This window comes from Microcebus murinus, chromosome 30 (genome assembly GCF_040939455.1).
Source record: "Microcebus murinus isolate Inina chromosome 30, M.murinus_Inina_mat1.0, whole genome shotgun sequence".
Classification (NCBI taxonomy): Eukaryota; Metazoa; Chordata; class Mammalia; order Primates; family Cheirogaleidae; genus Microcebus; species Microcebus murinus.
In genome coordinates this window covers 4,210,382-4,233,417 of record NC_134133.1, presented here as the reverse complement: position 1 = coordinate 4,233,417, position 23,036 = coordinate 4,210,382, and the positions used below count along the sequence as shown (strand labels likewise).

General features: G+C 49.4%; 1 protein-coding gene across 1 annotated transcript in view; it reads right to left on the bottom strand.

Moving 5' to 3' along the window:
• PRICKLE2 (prickle planar cell polarity protein 2) overlaps nucleotides 1-16,849 on the bottom strand; it is a 352,714-nt gene extending 335,865 nt beyond the window's left edge. Inside the window, exon 1 of the mRNA XM_075998834.1 lies at nucleotides 16,768-16,849. The gene's annotated coding sequence lies outside the window, so the exon portion shown is untranslated. The remainder of the gene's footprint in view (nucleotides 1-16,767) is intronic.
• Nucleotides 16,850-23,036: the final 6,187 nt, after the last annotated feature.

Below are 23,036 nucleotides of genomic sequence, written 5' to 3'. Positions count from 1 at the left end.
TTGTAACTCTGACTTTCAAGTCTTATTATTTAATAAGTATAATTTGTAAGGCTACAGCTGCCATAGATAGCGAATCCTCTGATAGATCTGGGCAACGTCGACTGAAAACCCTCTGGAAAGCATTCGGCATTCTAGATGCCATTAAGAACCCCCGCGATTCATGGGAGGAGGTCAAAATAGCCAGGTGAGCAGGAGCGTGCAATCAGTGGATTCCAACCCTCGTGGATGACTTTGGGGACTTCGGGGCTTCAGTGGAGGGAATGACCGCAAAGGTGGAAACAACAAGAGAGCTACAAGTGGAGCTCGAAGAGGCGACTAAACTGGATCCAATCTCAGGATGGAACTTGAACAGACGAGGAGCTGCTTCTTATGGGTGACCAAAGAAAGAGGTTTCTTGAGATGGAATTTACTCCTGGTGGAGATGCTGTGAGTATTGCTGAAATGGCCACCAAGGATTTAGAACATTCCAGCAACTCAGTGAGTAGAGCGGCCACAGCCTGGGAAAGGAATGACTCCAATGTCGAAAGGAGTTGTCCCGTGGCGGATCAAACAGTGTCACGCGCTCCAGAGAAACCTTTTGCAGAAGGAAGAGTCCATCGAAGTGGCAGCCCGCACAGGGCTCTTATCTTAAGCAATTGCCACAGCTACCTTAACCTCTGGTCACCGCCACCCTAATCAATCAGTAGCCACCAATATGCAAGACCCTTGAGCAGCAAAAAAAAAAAACAAAACATTAAGACTCAACGGAAGGCTGAGATAGTCATTGCCACCTTTTAGCAATAAAGTATTTTTATTTATTTATATTTTTCATTTTTTTATTTTCTTTTTCTGAGACAGAGTCTCGCTTTGTTGCCCAGGCTAGAGTGAGTGCCGTGGCGTCAGCCTCGCTCACAGCAACCTCCAACTCCTGGGCTCAAGCGATCCTCCTTCCCCAGCCTCCCGAGTAGCTGGGACTACAGGCATGCGCCACCATGCCCGGATGATTTTTTCTATATATATTAGTTGGCCAATTAATTTCTTTCTATTTATAGTAGAGACGGGGTCTCGCTCTTGCTCAGGCTGGTTTCGAACTCCTGACCTCGAGCAATCTGCCCGCCTCGGCCTCCCAGAGTGCTAGGATGACAGGCGTGAGCCACTGTATTTTTAAATCAAGGTATGTGCATTGTCTTTTCTGACAAGATGCTATTGCACACTTAATAGACTACAGTATAATATAAACATAACTTTTATATCTGCACTGGGAGACCAAAAACTTTGTGTGACTTGCTTTTATTGCAACATTCACTTTATTGCAGTGGTCTAGAAGTGACCCTGCAGTGTCTCTGAAGTCTGCCTGTCACTTAAACATTTGCAGCAACCCCAGTTTCCTCGTGTGAATAATGATGTCTATCTCATAAATGGCTTTAAGAATTTAATAGGAAAATGCAAGCGTGCTTAGACTATGATATCCCCAGCATATTGTAAATGTTAAATTAAGGATAGCTAATAGGATGATGATAAAAAATCATAATCTGGGCCCAGCCCGGGTGGCTAATGCCTGTAATCCTAGCACTCTGGGAGGCCGAGGCGGGCGGATCGCTCAAGGTCAGGAGTTCGAAACCAGCCTGAGCAAGAGTGAGACCCCGTCTCTACTATAAACGGAAAGAAATTAATTGACCAACTAATATATATAGAATTAGCCGGGCATGGTGGCGCATGCCTGTAGTCCCAGCTACTCGGGAGGCTGAGGCAGGAGGATCGCTTGAGCCCAGGAGTTGGAGGTTGCTGTGAGCTAGGCTGACGCCACGGCACTCACTCTAGCCTGGGCAACAAAGCGAGACTCTGTCTTAAAAAAGAAAAAAAAAATCATGATCTGTTATTACTTCAGATCATTTATATTCTGGTAAACCTAGATCCTTTCCCACTGGATTTAAAGAAATCAGAGAGTAGAAAGTACAATTAATGATATACATTTTTTTCTGGTTGTATTTACAGAGAAGTGGGGGATGGAGTGAGCCAGCTTTGGCAGGATTTTGTGGAGATGGGACCCATTTCTAAAATTGCTAAGCGTTTCCTTTTCTAAGGAAGCCTGTTCTTTTCCTTTGAAAGTGGATTTATTACCCAGACGTTAATTGAAAGGCCCCAGGGCCGAAAGCTCTTCCTCCAAATAACTGTGCACACACTACCAGTTCATTTCCTATCCATCGCCCTGGCAAGGTTCAACAAAAGCCAAGAGAAGATGGATGGACTCAGTAGAGTGACCTGGGCTCAGCTGGCTCAGAGGGCTGACCTCATCAATACAGGGGCAGCAAATTCCATCACGGAATGCCATGCATTTGCAGCAGCCTGTGCAATTGCTTCCTGTTGCAAGCATGCAACTGTGCCTGTTACAATCACACAATCATGCATTCCTCACACGGCTGCCCCAAGGTTAAGGCCCCGCCCTTAACTTAACCAGTGCCACCACCTTTCACAGATAATATATGCAGAAAGTTCTACTGGAGCACATTGCTTTAGAATATAAAACTGTGTTTGGGTTGGGCGCGGTGGCTCACACCTGTAATCCTAGCACTCTGGGAGGCCGAGGCGGGAGGCTCTCTTGAGGCCAGGACTTCAAGACCAGCCTGAGCAAGAGCAAGACAGCGTCTCTACAAAAAGTTAGCCAGGGCCGGACACGGTGGCTCACACCTGTAATCCCAGCACTCTGGGAGGCCGAGGCAGGAGGATCGCTGAAGGTCAGAAGTTCGAAACCGGGTCTGAGCAAGAGCGAGACCCCGTCTCTACTAAAAATAGAAAGAAATTAATTGGCCAACTAAAAATATATAGAAAAAATAAGCCGAGTATGGTGGCGCATGCCTGTAGTCCCAGTTACTCGGGAGGCTGAGACAGGAGGATCGCTTGAGCCCGGGAGTTTGAGGTTGCTGTGAGCTAGGCTGATGCCATGGTACTCTAGCCCCGGTGACAGAGTGAGACTCTGTCTCAAAAAAAAAAAAAAAAAAAAGAATTAGCCAGGTGCAGCGGCATGTGCCTGTAGTCTCAGCTACTCGGGAGGCTGAGGCAGGAGGATCGCCTGAGCCCAGGGGTTAGAGGCTGCAGTGAGCTATGCTGACGCCACGGCACTGCAGCCCGGGCCACAGAGCAAGATCCTGTCTCAAAGAAGAAAAAAAAAAAAAGAAACCTGCATGTGCTTTATGCTTTATTGTCATAACTATTACAGTGGATTGAATAGTGGTCCCCCCAAAAGACATGTCACCTCCAAATGTGACCTCATTTGGAAAAAATTCTTTGCAGATGTAATGAGGTTAAGGATCTTGAGATGAGAGCAGGCTGGATTAGGGTGGGTCTAAATTCAATAAGTCCTTATAAGAGACACAAAGAACATGCCAAGTGACAACAGAGCCAGAGACAGGAGTGACGTACCCACGGCCCAGAACCCCAAAGATGCCAGCAGCCACAAGAAGCTAGGACGGCGACATAGAAGAGATTGCCCTTGGAGCCTCAAGCAGGAATCGATCCTGCAGACACCTTGATTTGGGGCCTCAAGCCGCCAGAAATGTGAGAAAAATAAGCTTCTGTCATTTTAAGTCACCCAGTTGACAGTAATTTGTTCCAGCAATTCTAGGAAGCCAACACAACCGTGTAAAACTCCACGGCAAGAAAAACAGACTAGAAGGAAATCACAACCTAACACTAAGAGTATTCATTACTAGATGATGGAGTTATGCTATTTTTTTTTTCCAGAAATCACTTGAGTTTGCCGCATTTTCCAAATTGTCTAAGCCAGACATTTATTATCCAACAAGTGCATCAAAATTAATTTAAAATAAGAAGTGGGCCGGGCGTGGTGGCTCACGCCTGTCATGCTAGCACTCTGGGAGGCCGAGGCGGGAGGATCGCTCGAGGTGAGGAGTTCGAAACCAGCCTGAGCAAGAGCGAGACCCCGTCTCTATTATAAAGAGAAAGAAATTAATTGACCAACAAATATATATAGAAAAAATTAGCCAGGCACGGTGGCACATGCCTGTAGTCCCAGCTACTTGGGAGACTGAGGCAGAAGGATCGCTTGAGCCCAGGAGTTTGAGGTTGCTGTGAGCGAGGCTGACGCCACGGCACTCACTCTAGCCTGGGCAACACAGTGAGACTCTGTCTCAAAAATAAAATAAAATAAAATAAAATAAAATAAAATAAAATAAAATAAAATAAAATAAAATAAGAAGTAAACCTGGCTTACCCCTTTGCACTCGGATGTCGAGTGTGGATAATGTCAAGTGGAAAATGAGAAAAAAGCAAGTGAGTGCAAAGGGTTAAAAATGCTTTTATCAAAAAAAAAAAAAAAGAAAAAAGAAAAAAAAAAGTGCACCCATTTTACATGAAAATAAGCCCTGGTGGTGGGCGTGGCTATGAAAATAAGCCCTAGTGCTGGGCGTGGCTATGAAAATAAGCCCTGGTGATGGGCGTGGCTACGCAGCGCATCTGCACAACCCATGCATGTCATCTCGGAGCGGGAAAGAACACGAGCAGCCCTTCTCATCTGCCCCGTGACAGCTCTATGGCTCCACAGGAGAGATCGGGGCCAGTGGTTCTAAAGGAAACAGAGTCGCAAGACATTTAGGATGGGATTCAGGGTTTGGAGAGTGATGATGATGTTCCAGAAGAAGACGACTTCACTGTATTTGAATCAATGTGGATGGTTGTACTGTACTTAAAAAAAAAAAAAAAAAAAACACATCCCCTGAGAATAAGCCCTAGGGTGTCTTCTTGAGGAAAACTAAATATGAGACCCTGTCTTATTTTCAGGGAAACATGGTAATTCAAAATGTAAGATCCTGCTCAATGCTAACAAAATACACCTACAGGCCAGATCTAATCTCAGGAGTTTCCAGGGTGTGATCTCAGGTTCAAATATTGCACAAAGATCCTTATTTCTCAGGCCTCAGAAGAGTGAGCTTCTCCTTAAGCACTTGTGATCTTTAAATGCATTTACATTTGTTTAGCATGGCCACAAAAACTCATACTTATTAAGCAGGCAAGGGTGACACTGATGAAGAATTTCCTTAATGCTGTGTGATTCTCAACTTGGATACGAATTTCTCACTGTCTAATCGGTGAGACACAGAACCCAAAAGAAGCCCCCACCCTTTTTTTTTTTTTTTTTTTTGAGACAGAGTCTCACTCTGTTGCCCGGGCTAGAGTGAGTGCCGTGGCGTCAGCCTCGCTCACAGCAACCTCCAACTCCTGGGCTCAAGCAATCCTCCTGCCTCAGTCTCCCGAGCAGCTGGACTACAGGCATGGGCCACCATCCCTGGCTAATTTTTTTCTATTTTTAGTAGAGATCGGGTCTTGCTTTTGCTCAGGCTGGTTTCGAACTCCTGACCTTGAGCGATCCTCCCGCCTCGGCCTCCCAGAGTGCTAGGATGATAGGCATGAGCTACCTTGCCCAGCCGGAAGCCCCTTTTTATACACTGATCCCAGGGGCAGAATTTGAAAGATACCTTTCTCTTATAGCTTGCAAACCATTTTTATAAACATCATGTGCATATTTCGCTTAGGCAAAGAGATCGTGAGGGTTTAGGGTCCGATTCTACCAAACGCTAGTCACCTAAAGCGCATGAGCCACTAGGTGAGCGTGTGACATGCAATATGAATGTACCATTCTGCCAGGAGTTTCATTCCTTTAGAACCTGAAGTCCCACGTAAGGAGGGGCTCCATTCTATCTCTTCTGCTTTAGTCCGTGAGACAAGAATCATCACTCCCATTTAACTAATGAAGGGCTTTGCCCATGATTAGGAAGTGACTTATTATCCATGACATGACCTACAATTTCCAGGGTCTTGAACTCAGATCTTCTTACTCCTTTATCACGTCCTGTTTCCATTAAACTCCTCTTAAAACCACAAGCACCTATTTATTATTAATAACATCAGCGCCAGCTATCAGCCACGTACGGTGGGGGGGGAACATGACATGCGTTGCCCCAAAACAACCTCACAAGACAAGTAATAGCAACCCCATTTCTCGGATCGGAAAACCGAGGCTGGAGATTAAGGCTGGAGTTAAGTCAGTTGGCCAAGGCCATTTGGCTAGTAAGAGACAGAACAAAACACCCACAATCCCAGCAATCTGTCTTCAAAACCTGTCTTTTAAACCTCTTGGTTATAATGCTCCCATATAATAAGCCTCTACAAGCTTCATAGAAGTTTCTACAACACTGGCTGGAAATACACATTTCTCCCCAGAGATCAACCCCACGGTAGAATCTCTCTGATCTTAAAAAGCTCAAGATCTGGGAATCATTCCCATTAGGGAACCCTCCTCCTCTCCGTAGAGAAATCCCTCTGGGATACTCATCAATCACAGGGTTAAAGGGAAACCCTTGAGCCTTTTGAACCAAGAGACCACAAAATAACAAATTTATTAGGTTCTCCCTCATCTCGCAAACCTTAAACTACGAAAGCATTAGGATGAATGGCAACCTTCCAACAGAGTGTGTGTGGGCATCATTATTTATGATTAAAAACAAATAACATTTATTTTGAAAAAAAAAAAAAACAATGACTGACATTGATACTCTGTTGTTTTCTCACTATTCGGAAGGCATAAATTGTCACTCGGGGTAATTAAATAAGAATTAATTACCAGGTTGCTGTACAAGCTGAATATTTCCAAGCTTCAGCCCAAAGAGCACACAGATACGCTCACATTTTTAAAAGAAGGGGGCTAGAAACGGGCACCATCATTTTGGAGGCCAATTTGGCAAGAGCTCTTAAAATTTTAAATGTGACTATCCTCTGATTGAGCAATTGCAACTACCCCACAGAAACATAAAATTGGGCAAATGCACACAGGCATGTTGTAGCGTAAGAAAAGCTAGTGTCCTATAGTATATAATCGGGAACAATGGAAAACCACCAAAGTGGCCATGAATGGAGAAATTTTTGACTCAGTTGAGAATCCACACAATGGATTCTAAAAGCTAAGAAATGTATTAGACCTTTTAGCCCTTTATAGACTGACATGGAAGGATATCTCCAAAGTATTTCTAAGTACGAAAAAAGTAAGCTATAAAAGACAGTATGTAGAATGCACATTTTCTGTAATTTTTTTTTTTGAGGGGTGAGACAGAGTCTCACTCTGTTGCCCAGGCTAGAGTGCCGTGGCGTCAGCCTCGCTCACAGCAACCTCAAACTCCTGGGCTCAAGCGATCCTCCTGCCTCAGCCTCCCGAGTAGCTGGGACTACAGCCATGCGCCACCATGCCCGGCTAATGTTTTCTATACATTTTTAGTTGGCCAATTAATTTCTTTCTATTTATAGTAGAGACGGGTCTCACTCTTGCTCAGGCTGGTCTCGAACTCCTGACCTTGAGCGATCCTCCCGCCTTGGCCTCCAGAGTGCCCGGATGACAGGCGTGAGCCACCGCGCCCGGCCTGTAAAGTAATATTAAGAAATAATTTGATTGAATCTAAGGAAACACATGGCTCCAGCTTAGGGGTCAGCAAACTGCTTTCCTATGGAGCCAGGTAGCAAATGCTTCAGTTTTGTGGGGCATAAGTCCTGTCTCCACCACTCAGCCATTGCCAGAGCAGCCTCAGATGCCACTACATGAATGAGCATGGCTGCGTTCCCATGCAACTTTATTTATGGACCTCGAAACTGAGACTTTGTGCAGTTTCCACATGCCACAAAACGTGACTCTTCTTCTCATTTTGCTTCAACCATTTAAAAATGTGAAAACCATTTTTAGCCAGCATGCTATACAAAACAGGTAGCAGGCTAATTTGGGCCCACCAGCTGGTTTGCCGACTCCCAGTCTAGAAGGTACGGCTAAGAAGTATTTTCCTCTCTGTGATATGTATGTTTTAGATGCATATGTGTGCGAGAGAGAGATTTTGTATCTTCTATAATAGCTGCGTCTATTTTTTTAAAAAAAAAACCAGAGAGATTAATCTTGATATATTTGGATAAACGGATATATTTCCTCTAGAGCAGGCGTCCTCAAACTATGGCCCGTGGGCTGCCAAGAACATTCATCCGGCCCGCCCAGTGTCTTTGCCGCCGCTGCCTGTCCTGCTTAGCAGCCGACTCGTCCCGGGCCCACAGTGCACACTCTCCAACGGTCTGGGGGACAGTGACCTGGCCCTCCCTGTTTACAAAGTTTGAGGACCCCTGGTCTAGAGGAAAACCCTATGAGATATTGCATCTTCTATCAAGTATATTATTAAATGCCATGATCAGGGACCTTCTTAGCTGGCTAAGCGTCCTTCTCCCTGCCTTAAATATTCTAGGCATAAATCTTTCCCTCTCTTTCTTTTTCTCTTTCTCTTGTTTTCCCTTTTCTTGGCAAGTCAATTGATTTAGACAGAGTGTTTTCCAGCCCAAGCAAAATAATCGGTGGGAACCCACTTCTTTGGCCAAATTACAACCCGCTGAAGGAAGCCGGGCCAGCGTCGCCTCGAATTACTGCCTCTGTCATCCATCAACACGATCGCCAGGGCAACTGAGGAAAGATGCTTTTCAGGGAGCAGCCTTGGCTGCCCCAGTCAGTCCTGCCTCTGCAGCGAGCGACTGCACCATGACCAAAAGTGTCCCGTCGTCTGGAGACCAACCGCTCTGCATAATCACAGCAAACTTGCAATGCTCCCCCCTGCTCCGGGCTTCCCTTGTCAGCGGCCCATGAAACTGGGACTCCGGGAAGCTCGATCGGAGAGCCCGCCTTTTAATGCTCCAGCCCCATCTGCATTTATCTGCAAAGCCCAAACGTTAAAGGGATTACAAGGGGGCTTAGAAGCCACCGGAGGTTCATTGATCCGGTCTTGCGAGCCTCTTCTGCTCGGGCCCAGTAAGAGAGATCGCTTTGGTCTGCGCCCTGGTTCTTTGGCTGCCTTTGATTTGACCAGAGCTCACATCCAGGTTGGAGGGGATGTGTCCTCCAGCCCCGATTCCAGAAGATTCTCAGACCCTTTTACTCTAAACCGAGAGAAACTGCTAGCATATTGCCCTAGAGCAGGCGTCATCAAAGTACAACCCGAGGGCCACACGCAGGCCGCCTAGCACATTTATGCAGCCAGCGGGTGTTTTTGCCCCCGCTGCCTGTCCTGCTTAGCAGCCGACTGGTCCCAGGCCCACAGTGCACAATCTCCAATGGCCCGAGGGACAGTGGACTGGCCCCCTGTTTACAAAGCTTGAGGACCCCTGTTCTAGATAGTGGTATAGACCAGGGGTCAGCAAACATTTTTTGCAAAGAGCCAGATACTTCATGTTTTAGGGTTTCAGAGCCAAACCATCTCAGCTCCAGCTACCAGCTGCACCACTGCAGCACCAAAACAGCCCATAAACAAGATGTAAACAAACAGGCATGACTTTGTTCAGAATACCTCATTTATGGGCACCAAAATTTGCATGTTAAATAATTTTCATGCATCATGAAATATTCTTCTTCTTTCAATTTTTCCCCCAACCACTTAAAAATGCACCTCGTGAACCACACAAAATGGGTGAAGGATCAGGTTTGACCAGCTGGCCCAGTTTGCTGACCATGACCTAGACCCTCACTATTCAACGTCTGGTCCCTAGACCGGTCTTGGAGCTTGTTAGAAATGCAAAATCTTTTGGGAGGCCGAGGGGGGAGGATTGCTTGAGGCTGGGAATTTGACGCCAGCCTGGGCAACATAGTGAGATCCCACCTCTAGAAAAAACGTAAAAGAATTAGCCGGGTTTCGTGGCATCTTCCGGTAGTCCTAGCTACTTGGGAGGCTGAGATGGGAGGATCGATTGAGGTTGGGAGTTTGAGGTTATAGTGAGCTAGGATCATGCCACTGCACTCTAGTCTGTCTCTATAAAAAAGGAAGGAAGGAAGGAAGGAAAGGAGGGAGGGATTGAGGGAGGGAGGAAAGAAGAAAGAAAAAGAAACAGAGAGAGAGAGAAAGGAAAGAAAGAAAGAAAGGCAGGCAAAATCTCAGGCCCCACCTCAAACATACAAAATTGGAATCTGAATTTGAACAAGATCTCCTGGTAATTCACATGCAAGTGATGTTTGAAGTTCCGGGCCAGAACACAGACTTTTGAAGTCAGAATACCACTGACTAGTTGGCTGTGCAACCTCAGGCAGATAGTTGACCCTCTCTGAGACTCAGTTTCCTTAGCCATTAAAATGGGTGTCAATAACTGCACCCCTCGCCCAGGGCTGTAACAAATGATAAGGTCCAAAGGATGTCAAACACGTGCCTGGCATCCTCCATGCTTTTAGAACGGTAACTACCGGAGAAGCTTAACTATTTTTAGAAACCTTTTTTGGAGAGATGAGGATGGCTCGTTTAGGATCTACAAACTCCAATCATTTCCGGTACCTGGCAGGTAGCCTAAATATTTGAAGAGGTCCCTAAATGTTGGAGACGACAGAGAACCAAGGTCACGCCCCTCTAAACAGAGACTACTCATGTCCTGCCAGTTACTGTCACGTAGGAAAAGTGGCCCCGAAGTGACCCCATCTTCAGATTTTTCAAGAGAAGCTAGAAACCTGGATTGTATTGCTAGAAAAAAAGCCTCCTTCTTTAATAAGCTGTGCAGATCCATCAAAACCTGGATTAGACTCAAGGCTTTGCGACCACTGCCTTAGAATAAGTAGTAAGAGACAGTGAATCACAAGAAAATGAGCTAAATTCGATTTTGCAGCCAAATTCCAGCAGTTCTTCCTACCCAGGCGACCTAAGATAATTTATTTAACAACCCTCAGCACCAGAAAAACAATCACATCTACCTTGTAACACCTGGTGAGAATTAAATAAAAATGGCTCTAAACCAGGCGGCCTCAAACTGCGGCCCGAGGGCCACATGCGGGTGTTTTTGCCCCTTTGTTTTTTTACTTTGAAATAAGACATGTGCAGTGTGCATAGGAATTTGTTCATAGTTTTTTTTTTAAAAAAACTATAGTCCGGCCCTCCAACGGCCTGAGGGACAGTGGACTGGCCCCCTGTTTAAAAAGTTTGAGGACGCCTGGTCTAAACAACGGAAGCGTGGCACCCGACCAGAGTAAGCACTGGTTATTGCTGCTGTTGTTTTGGGATTACTATTATTGTGCATCAGTTCCTGGGCACGTAGAAAGCAAATTGTCACCGCACACGTGGCCATCTTTGTCTCCCCTGAACAAACTGGTTGCAAAGAGGCAAGGCCAATTAACCTCGCTCTGAAAGCTACCTTGTCTCGGAGCACACCAAGTGCTCAGTTACTCATGAGGTTGTTCCGGCCACGGTCCACGAAGATGCCTTAATCCTCCTCTTAGTGAAAATTCCCTCCGCAGCCCCAGCCCTGTGGGATTCCTGGAGGCCACCGTGAGAGGGTGCTTCTCCCAGGCTCAGCCACCTGTTGGGAGCCGGGACCACGGCCGCTCCGCCCCTGCCCCACGTGGGGTGGAGGCGGGACCTGGTGCTGGCAACTGTGAGCTCCCTCTTCTCCAAGACACATGCATGCCTGTTCGTTGTCACTTGTTCTAGAAACCCTGAACCCCCCCCGCCCACCCCCCAGATTTTCCACCTAACCCTTTGCACTCGGGATGTCGGGTGTGACTCCACGCGGTTAGCATGGGGGGCAGCTCGTACGTGGGGCCACATAGTTCTCAAACCCAAGGTCGTGACCAACTATACAAAGCGTGTGGGGGGTGTTGAGATAGCTGATCACTGCAATGTTTTATGAGGAAGACTCTGAAATGGTGGCGCACGTTGTTTATCTGGGGGCTTGAGGCCAGTGTTGTAAATTCCTATATATCGTACAAAGAACGCCAAAACTGAAAACCCGATTAACACATGTGAAATGTATTAGGAAACTAGTACACGATCTTGTTGGAGAATTCAGAGATGGTCCACTAACTCCCAGGGGTGGATTATCAACCCAATTATCCAACATTTAGATGGAAAGCTCCATACAATCTCACCCCACCCTAACAAAAAAAAACCCACAAAGCTTGTGTCGTTTGTTCTAACAGAAAAATCAAAGGAGGAAGAAGAGAGACGATCTATATTTGCGAAACACGTGCATGTAAACCAGGTCTTCGTGTGGGTGAATGCTTCAAAAAATATCCCACCATGAAAAATCTATAGAGATTAAAATGACTCTTTGAATGTATCAATAATTTGAAATATTAAAAAAAAATCCAAATAAATAAGTTTGCATGAAAAGAAACTCCAGTTTTTTACTCTACCGCCGCGCTTTGTAAAAACCTGGGGTGTTTAAAAAAATTAAATCCCGGGTAGAATAAAGGAATCGAGAAGAAAGCAAACGGGTGGAAAGGGCTAAAGGTGTGGGTGACAACCAAACTGGGGGGCCGGATCGTGAAATCCCCGCGAAATCCCCGTGAAATCTACAAGACTTCGAGGGAGCTCGGGCATCTCTCCTCCCATCTTAGGAAGCCCCAGAGCAGGAAACTCGATTTTTAACTAGTGGCCTCTTGATCTTTCAAGGGTACACGAATCAGCTGGGGATCTCCTTAAAGATCGGGTTCTGATCCAGTCGCTCCAGGGTCAGGGCTTGGAGACTTGGCATTTCTAACCCTCGCCCAGGACATGGTGACACTGCAGCTTCCTGCAACAGGTTCGGGTCTGCACGATCCTCCACACCAAGGCTCCATCCGGGTCTCTGCTCCGTTGTCACCTCCTCAGAGAGCCCTTCCCCTGGCCGCCACCTCTGGACCCCGGATGTTATTACCGGGAGGAGGGCAGGAATCCTGTCTGTGGGGTTCTTTGCGGAATCCCTAGCCGGCACTCGAATATTTGTTCAGCAGACAGACCCCAACTGGACAAGTAGAGAAAACGAAACTCAAGGAACCTACAAGTCGTTTTTTATGCCCAAGGTCACGCAGCTTGTTAGAGCGGGAGCCAAGTGCCAGCCCAGCCCTGCCTGGGCTTCAAAGCCCCACCATGCAAGAGGGAAGCAGCGTTTGTTTACAACGCGCTTCCTCCCTAGAACTTCAGGGACGGTCATGCCTGCCTGGGAGGCAGAAACACAACTCTATCCTGTTTGTAACAGATGCCTGCCGTGGGGACAAAGGACTGCAATGGCACCAGGGCGGAGCAGAGAGAGAGGCCATCTGGGGGCGAGGAAGTGGCGGAGGCCAGAGACTGTTGATCTCAGGGCTCCTTGGCATTTGGGGTCAGGGGAGTCCCACTCTCCCGGGGTCAGACCAAAGCCAGCCTTCAGCCCCTGGGTTGGGGACTCATGGTGTCTGTCCCCAGGCAGAGGAAAAGACAGTGGATTCCAAACTGCCCAAACAGAAGAGATGCTATACCCTCAAAAAATGGTTGTCCCTCTTTGCCAAAAGGTCACTTGGAAGTATGACCCTGGGGAAAAGGAGGGGGCAAGAGCCACCGGTGGAGACGCCATAAAAACCCCATTCATGGCGCCCGGTGACAACGCCTTTCTGCTGCTGGTAGGGAAATCCCTCCGACATGAACATCTGACTAAGCCTGATGAACGGTTTTCCTTCCCAAAGAGTCGCTCCATAATGGGCTGAACATAAAACGCTTGTCTTCCCATCAGAAAACTTAGCTGCCTCAAAGTGGCTTCAAGTTCTCCCAGAAGAAGTGGCGATCCTAAAGGACTGAGTGGCCAGGGGACACCTAGCATCCTCACAGGTGCCAGTTATGTGTCTTCCTGGGCAGTGGTTGGGAGCAAGCTAAAAATAATTAGCAAAATGAGCGAATATTTACTACCGTGTTTCCCCGAAAATAAGACAGGGTCTTATATTTATTTTTCCTCAAGAAGACACCCCAGGGCTTATTTTCAGGGGATGTGTTATTTTTTTAAAGTACGGGACAACCACCCACATTGATTCAAATAGAGTGAAGTTGTCTTCTTCTGGAACATCATCCTCACTCTTCAAACCCTGAATGCCATCCTGAATGTCTTGCGACTCTATTTCCTTTAGAACCATCGGCCCCGATCTCTCCTGTCGAGCACTAGAGCTGTCACGGGGCAGATGAGAAGGGCTGCTCGTGTTCTTTCCCACTCCGCGACAACATGCATGGGTTGTGCAGATGCGCTGCGTAGCCACACCCGTCACTAGGGCTTATTTTCATAGCCATGCCCATCACTAGGGCTTATTTTCATAGCCACGCCCAGCACTAGGGCTTATTTTCATAGCCACGCCCAGCACTAGGGCTTATTTTCATAGCCACGCCCAACACTAGGGCTTATTTTCATAGCCACGCCCATCACTAGGGCTTATTTTCATAGCCACGCCCAGCACTAGGGCTTATTTTCATAGCCACGCCCAGCACTAGGGCTTATTTTCATAGCCACGCCCAGCACTAGGGCTTATTTTCATAGCCACGCCCATCACTAGGGCTGATTTTCATAGCCACGCCCATCACTAGGGCTGATTTTCATAGCCACGCCCACCACTAGGGCTTATTTTCATAGCCACGCCCACCACTGGGGCTTATTTTCATAGCCACGCCCACCACTAGGGCTTATTTTCGGGGTGGGGCTTCTATTGCACAAATGCTTAGACATCCTGCTGGGGCTTATTTTATGGGTAGGTCTTATTTTTGGGGAAACACGGTATGTACCTGGGACTGCACAATGTGTTTTCAATATCTTATTTAATCCCTACAGTGGTGCTTTGAGGAAGGTACCATGGTTGTGCTCACTTAGCAGCAGGGAAACTGAGAACCGGGGAGAGCTCGTGGGTGATCAGAGGCTAGAGGTCACAGAGCCCAGGAGGAACAAGGTCCGGCTACACCCGCACATGGCCCCACGATGCCACTCAAGGTCTCTAGCCAGAAGGTCACTCCCAAGCACTCACTGCAGAGTGGGGGAGGAAGGAGAATTTGGAAATCACTCCCCCAGCTGTTCATCATTCTGTCTCTCCCACCCCCATGATCGCACAAGATGGACCAAAAAAACGAAGCCAACAGTAGTTTTGTCATGCTGGATTTGGTTTATCAAACAAGGCGTCTTACACTTGTCCCCACGTATCACCCACTTTGAAATCGGGGACACACAAGGAGGGGCCAACCCGGAGCTGCACACCCACATTCGGGCTCCAACGTTGGTGCCCGCTGATGGATGTCTATGTCAGCCAATTGCATATTTATAAGGTCGCCCGCCTCGACTGCAACACAGAAGTTATTAAATGCTCGGGAGCCATAAGGGTTGTGCTCAGTGTCCTGAAACAAAGGCCAGGAGCCTGCCAGTCCCATCTGGGGCAGGAACAAAAGCCTTTCACTTCTCCGCAGGACCTCGCTGGGAGTCTTATAACTGGGTGCCCAGCACGCATTGCAAATAGTGGGGAAAGTAGAGGGACGCAAGAATAGAGGAGGGAAAAAAAATCAAAGCAGGATTTTCTACCTATTACAGGATCCAGAAACAGCTCTCTTCAAAGCAGCACATGAGTGGCGGAGAAAGGAAGAAAGATGCAGGAACCCAAGAAAGCATGTGTTAGGGGAGCGCACGATTTTCTCCTGTCACCAGTTTTTCCTTTTTATGAAGACGCCGGGGGAGGAGTCACCTCTTTGCTTTATGTCACCAAACTGAGAGCCCCCGAGCTCAAGCTCGCACCCCAACTTTCTCCAGCCCGAGCCCCAGCTGCCAGATGCACCCCGGGGCAGACTGCAAGCTCGCACCCCAACTTTCCCCATCCTGAGCCCCCAGCTGCCAGTTGCACCCCGGGGCAGACTGCAAGCTCGCACCCCAACTTTCCCCAGCCCGAGCCCCAGCTGCCAGATGCACCCCAGAGCAGACTGCAAGCTTGCACCCCAACTTTCCCCAGCCCGAGCCCCCAGCCGCCAGTTGCACCCCAGAGCAGACTGCAAGCTTGCACCCCAACTTTCCCCAGCCACCAGTTGCACCCCGGGGCAGACTGCAAGCTTGCACCCAACTTTCCCCAGCCCGAGCCCCAGCTGCCAGATGCACCCCAGAGCAGACTGCAAGCTTGCACCCCAACTTTCCCCAGCCTGAGCCCCCAGCCGCCAGTTGCACCCCGGAGCATACTGCAAGCTTGCACCCCAACTTTCCCCAGCCCGAGCCCCCAGCCGCCAGTTGCACCCCGGGGCAGACTGCAAGCTTACACCCCAACTTTCCCTAGCCCAAGCCCCCAGCCACCAGATGCACCCCGGGGCAGACTGCAAGCTTGCACCCCAACTTTCCCTAGCCCAAGCCCCAGCCTGGCGCCAGATGCACCCCGGGGCAGACTGCAAGCTTGCACCCCAACTTTCCCCAGCCGCCAGATGCACCCCAGGGCAGGGCACCCAGATCCCTCGGGTCCCGAACATAATCATTCCAAGCCAGGCCGGGGCTGCCTGGAAGTCAACACGCAAAGCACATTAATAAGAAACATCTGGCGGGCGAAGAGGGTTGACACGGCGCAGGCAGGCAGTGGTGGGTTTGCGGCGGGGACGCAGAGTTGCAGGGGCTGAATCAAAAACACAACTGGAAACACCAGCGAGTCCGGGGAAGCCTGTTTTTGCACCGTGGCACGGGGCAGCGCTGCCATGCCCGGGGCGACTTGTTTGGGGCGTGGGTTACCCGGATACACAATGCCAGGGGGAGAAGGGATCTGAAGCTCTCCCAACAGGCAAATGCAGCCCCAGACCCGCGCTCTGCAGCCCCCCGTGTCTGGCCACCACTTCCACCTTCAATATTCGTAGCAGATGTAGCTCTGCTCTTAAAGGAGCCGCCTTTGCATTCCTTCCATGTGACTTGCAAGTGAGGTGGGGTGGGCAGTGCAGATATTTCTATGTATATACGCGTGCAATTTTTTTTTCCTCGCTGCAGCGGCGTGCGTGCAAGGAGTCCTACCTCCATTTGTGCAGGGCGAACCCGGGACACTGGTCACCACAGGCGGTGCACGGCTGGCCTCGTTCTACCCTCCCCGGGCCGGTCAACTTCAAAACAAAAAGACAACACTCGCATGTCTCTCTCCAAAGCCCCACCGGGCTCCTGGGCAGGAAGGCCTGTCCCTCCCGCCCCCATCTCCTGGGCGACTGGACTCAGCTGTCCCTCTGGACGTGTGGACACCCGGGCGGGGCGCTGCGGGCGCCCCCGCGGTGGCCTCCTGCCCCCCGGGCATTGCGCGCGGACCCCTGCGGGCCACCTCCCCGGCGCGGGCACCGAAGCACCCAGAAACGGCCCTGGCTGGGGCTTTGTCTCCCCCGGACACCCTGGCCACGGGTTTCTAAGAACAACAAAAGCCAGACCTTTCTGTTTTCCCCAGGGTCCGCGAGAAGCGCCCATTGCGCGCGCGCGCGCGCCCTGGCCCCGGCCAGTGCTCCCAGAAAAAGGGACGACAGGGGGACGCCCCAAAAGCTAGCCCCCCGAACTCCAAGTCCCCGGCTGGCGAGAGCTCCAAGCGGCTGGCCGGCCGCTGGGGTTCCCACCTGCCTTAAGGGGAGACGAGAGGGAAGGGGCTTTTGGGGGTTCCCCCCCCCCGCGCCCTAGACTGTGACACTAAAGGCCACGGTGTGGGTCTGACTCTCTACCCCCACCCCACCCCCGGCCCTGGAGGGGTCGGGACTGGCCCCTTCCCGCGCCCCCCACCGCGCCCCGACGCGCCCCGCCCGCGGGGGCCGCTTACCTGGGGCCACAGGTGCGCGGGCGCGGGGCGCAGCGGGGCCGGGCGCGGGCGCGGGCGGCCGCCTGCAGGTGCCCGGCGCTCCGCCCCGCTGGAGCGGGGGACACTCACCGGGCGGCCGGAGAGTCTTTTCCGGGAGCTCCGGCTGAACATGGCCCGGGCTGCCGCCTGCACGCCGCGCCGGCCGCCCGTCCGTCCGTCTGTCCGTCTGTCTGTCCGACCGTCCGCGGGGCGGGAGCGCGGGGCGCCGGGGCGGGCCTGGCTGGGTCCGCCTTGCAGCCCCGGCTCGCTCCGGAGCGCCTCCTCCTCCTCCTCTTCCTCCCCGCCCAGCGTCCCCGCCCCGCAGGTCCCTCCCTCTCTCCCCGCGTCCCCCCTCCCGCCCTCCCTGGCACCCCCTGCCTGTGGCCACTTTCTCCCTTCCCCTCCCCCCAGCCCTGCCCACTGGGTGTAACTTCCTTGCTCACCTGGCCCCGCCCCCCAAGGCTCCTCCCTCTCACCCTGTCCCCAGGTTAGGGCGCGGGGACCCTGTCGCAGCCCCTGCTGCTGGGTAGCCAGGCCAGGGAGGTGCAGTTGGAAAGATGAGGGTTGAGTTTCCTTAAATGAAGGTATAATTCACATCCAGTGAAATGCACCTTTTTTTTTTTTAAGTGCACAGGGCTGCCAGGCGTGACAGATTCATGCAAACGTGCAGCCAACAGCACAATCAAGATCCAGAGCGGTACCATCCATCGCCCCCCGGGGCCCCAAAATGGGCTGTCTTGAAAGTGTGCTCGTACCATGCCTGGACTCCAGTTAGTGTTCACTAAGGCACTGGTATTAATTAGGAGGAAGAGGAGGGTGAATTATGCCCCACCCAATGCTACAGTGCCTGGAATATAGTAGGTGCTTACTAAGTCATCTTGAATCATCGCAGGCAGGCTCTGAAGCCAATGTGCCTTTGTTCTCAATCTTTTCCCACCACTGACTAGTTGACCATCTCCCCACATTAATTAACCTCTTTGTGCCTCTGTCTCCTTGACAATAATAAAAGAAAAAAAGGATATAGCAGGAATCCTCATCTCACCCTGCTGCTGAGATTGGTGCTGGGACGGGTGTAGTTGTTACAACAGGCACAAACGAAGGCTGATTAAAGATCAGCTGTCAAAAAAAAAAAAAAGAAATAAAAAAGGGTTGTAAGTCTGAGAGGTTCAGGCCAGGAGTCCCACTTACCAGTGATGTTTCAGCTCAAATATCACCTCCCCTGAGAGAACCTTCCGGAACCTCTGGTGTACCATATCTCACACGTAGTCTCCTATTGCAGACAGCACGCGTTGAAATGATCCTGTTTGCTTCCTTACCGTGTTTCCCCGAAAATAAGACCTCCCCATAAAATAAGCCCTAGCAGGATGTCTAAACATGTGCCCAATAGAAGCCCTACCCCGAAAATAAGCCCTAGTGATGGGCGTGGCTATGAAAATAAGCCCTAGTGCTGGGCGTGGCTATGAAAATAAGCCCCAGTGATGGGCGTGGCTATGAAAATAAGCCCTAGTGATGGGTGTGGCTATGAAAATAAGCCCTAGTGATGGGCGTGGCTATGAAAATAAGTCTTCGTGGTGGGCGTGGTTATGAAAATAAGTCTTTAGTGATGGGCGTGGCTATGAAAATAAGCCCCCAGTGATGGGCGTGGCTATGAAAATAAGCCCTAGTGGTGGGCGTGGCTATGAAAATAAGCCCTAGTGATGGGCGTGGCTGCACAGCGCATCTGCACAACCCATGCATGTCATGGCGGAGCGGGAAAGAACACGAGCAGCCCTTCTCATCTGCCCGGTGACAGCTCTAGTGCTCGACAGGAGAGATCAGGGCTGATGGTTCTAAAGGAAACAGAGTTGCAAGACATTCAGGATGGGATTCAGGGTTTGGAGAGTGAGGATGATGTTCCAGAAGAAGATGACTTCACTCTATTTGAATCAATGTAGATTGTTGTACTGTACTTCAAAAAAAATAACACATCCCCTGAAAATAAGTCCTTAGGGCAGGGGTCCTCAAACTAGGGCCACATGCAGCCCGCCGAGGACATTTATCCAGCCCTCCTCTGGGTGTTTTTGCCACCGCTGCCCGTCCTGCTTAGCAGCCGACTTGTCCTGGGCCCACAGTGCGCACTCTCCAACGGTCTGAGGGACAGCGGACTGGCCCCTGTTTAGACAGCTTGGGGACCCCTGCCCTAGGGTGTCTTCTTGAGGAAAAATGAATATAAGACCCTGTCTTATTTTCGGGGAAACATGGTACTTAGTGGGACTCTGCCTCGCTCACCTTAATCCTGGCCCCAGCAAAAAGGCTCCAAACCTCAGCGACATTATTTGCACACACTGTATTTATCTGTGTGCTCACCACTCACCGGGGCCACAAGAGGGTGTGCTCGCAGAGGATAAACGCCGTGGCTTTTCCATCTCCTTATTTGCCCAGGTTCAGCTTATTTCAAATGCTCAGCCAGCACCCGTTAAATGACTGCACAGGGGGAGGCAGTAGCTTTGGCACGGGGAGGGGCGGGGACGTGAGCAATGGAAACCTCAGGTTGGAGTGAGGCCTTCTCAGCAGGGCCATCTCCAAGCACCCAGCTCTGCGCCTCACATCTGGTGGAAAGGGTCGAGGGGTGTTTGTATTTTATTTTATTTTATTTTATTTTATTTTATTTTATTTTATTGAGACAGAGTCTCACTTTGTTGCCCGGGCTAGAGTGAGTGCCATGGCGTCAGCCTCGCTCACAGCAACCTCAGACTCCTGGGCTCAAGCGATCCTCCTGCCTCAGCCTCCCGAGTAGCCGGGACTCCAGGCATGCGCCACCATGCCCGGCTAATTTTTTCTCTCTATATTAGTTGGCCAGTTAATTTCTCTCCATTTATAGTGGAGACAGGGGTCTCGCTCTTGTTCAGACTGGTTTCGAACTCCTGACCTCCAGCGATCCTCCCGCCTGGGCCTCCCAGAGCGCTAGGATGACAGGCGTGAGCCACCACGCCTGGCCTGTTTGTATTTTAATTTTGAAAATTTTTAGCAAGGGTCGGGAACAAAGTCAGTGTGTTACAAATTTCCAGCGGGTGGAGGGCACGTGTCTCAAGGAAGTGGCACTTGATTCAATGCCCTCAACGGAATTGCAAAAACCAGGGACAGTCGTCCTGCCCCGAGTCTCGTGGCCGGTGAAGGACGCAAGGACAATAACACGCTTGGGGACAGGGTCTGGGTGTTGCTGGCCCTTTAGCTCCGGTGGTTTGGGCAAAGAGGAGATGCCAAGAAGATGTGAGTGGGCCCTAAATGCTGTCTGCATAAAGCCACCCCACAAATAGGGGCTTCAAGTGTCTCTCCCAACACCTGCGGTCAAAACCACCCCCTCCTGGCCCTCCACCCCGTTGGTCTGTTTAGCCCTTTGCACTCGCTTGCTTTTTTTCTCCATGCCTTTATTCTACTCGAGATGTAATTTTTTTAAATACCCCAGATTTTACAAAGCACGGCAATAGAATAAAAAACCGGAGTTGCTTTTCATGCAAACTTATTTATTTGGATTTTTTTTTATATTTCAAATTATTGATACATTCGAAGAGTCATTTTAATCGCTATCATTTTTGCTAACCGTGTCGAGTCACACTCGACATCAGAGTGCAAAGGGTTGGTATTCCCTGGGCTTATTTGCACGTGAGTCTCATGTCTAGGCAGCAGTGACTTCCTTATCTGTTCAACAACTGCTTTATCTTGCTCAGGCAGACAAAGTTTAGTAGCCCAGGAAGGAGAAAAAAAAGCATTCTTGCTGTCAGCCGTAGGTGAGCAGTAGACAATTTTCTTTTGCTTTATCACTGCACCTGCTTTTCCTAGACATCTCTGATGCATGTTCTTTCCTCGTTTCTCGAGGCAGTGCCATTCCTAACGGAGCTGGAAGCAATCCTCATACGCAATCGTCAACATGGGAGAAGGAATTTGCTGTGATGCAAAGTGGAAAAAGAAAACGAGGATAGACTGGCTGCTGTAATTAGTTTTAAAATACGCATCAAGAAACTGGAAAGAAACAGACACCACATGAAAATGGATCGATGGTGAAATTACAAGGCTTTTTTTTGTTTGTTTCCTTTCGGCCTTTGAAATTTATTTCCTATAGTGAGCATGTGTTCATTTCATACCCAGAAATGTAAAAGTGTTGACCTAAAAATTGAGAATTGGGCCCTTGTCGCCCGAGGTATTTTAGCATCAAGTCCGGATCGGGAGGAGCAAGAAACTGTGTGTCCCGGCCGGGCGCGGTGGCTCACGCCTGTCATCCTAGCACTCTGGGAGGCTGAGGCGGGAGGATCGCTCGAGGTCAGGAGTTCGAGACCAGCCTGAGCAAGAGTGAGACCCCTGTCTCTACTAAAAATAGAAAGAAATTAATTGGCCAGCCAAAAATATACATAGGGAAAAAATGAGCCGGGCATGGTGGCGCGTGCCTGTATTCCCAGCTACTCGGGAGGGAGGCTGAGGCAGGAGGATCGCTTGAGCCCAGGAGTTGGAGGTTGCTGGGAGCGAGGCTGACACCATGGTACTCTAGCCCGGGCAACAGAGTAAGACTCTGTCTCAAAAAAAAAAAAAAAAGAAACTATGTGTCCCACTTCTCTTGACTCAGCCTATATATAGGTTCTTATGTTCTGTAGTTTGACTTTTCTATTTTTTTTTTTTTTTTAAATAAATCTGTGACTTTAAAGCCAGGTGAAGCTTCCGGCTCACGGTTCCCACAGAGCAGCAGGAAGCCTCAGAGACTGGTGCGTAAAGTACTTTCTAAAAGAGAGAAGGAAGGACGCAGGACAGCCTAACCCAGGTGCACATTTATTTCTGTCACCTACTAGAAGCTATTCGGAATGCAGCAAAAGGGGAACTCTCAGAAGCTCCATCAAAGTGTCCTCTAGAATCAGAAGTCTATAAATGGTCATTTGGAAGGAACATGGAAAGCCATGGGGGGTGGGGAGTTCAGGAGGATGACAGGAGAGGAGCAGGGGTGGGATTATTGGGGTCATTCCTCTGTCTTGCCGATGCACGCTCTTCTGCAGTCTACAGATTTTCCCGTCCGGGCACGAATCAAACAGACATAATCACACACAAAAAAACTAAATCAGAAGAGAATTGGAATAATGACACAGTGCTGGTGGGCTCTTTCACAGGGATTCAATAACCTTAAATGTATTAATCTATTCTAATATATTTAAAGCAGAAATATTTGAAAAGATAAAAAAAAGTATTACACTAACCATCAAAAATCCTTCCTTTTGAAAAGCGTTCAAATTTTGCAGAGCCGTTGGCTCAGCTTATCCTAAAAACTGTCACCAAAAAAAAGCAAAAATATGTGATTTAAGGGACAGTCACAACAGTCCTGTTTCTAAGACCAAAAAAAAAAAAAAGTAATCTGAAAACTTAACATCAAAGGACCCAATAAGTAAAAATGAATAATGATAATCTTTTTAATGACATTTTGCCCAGACATTAAAACTGATGTGGAATTAAGGGAAAT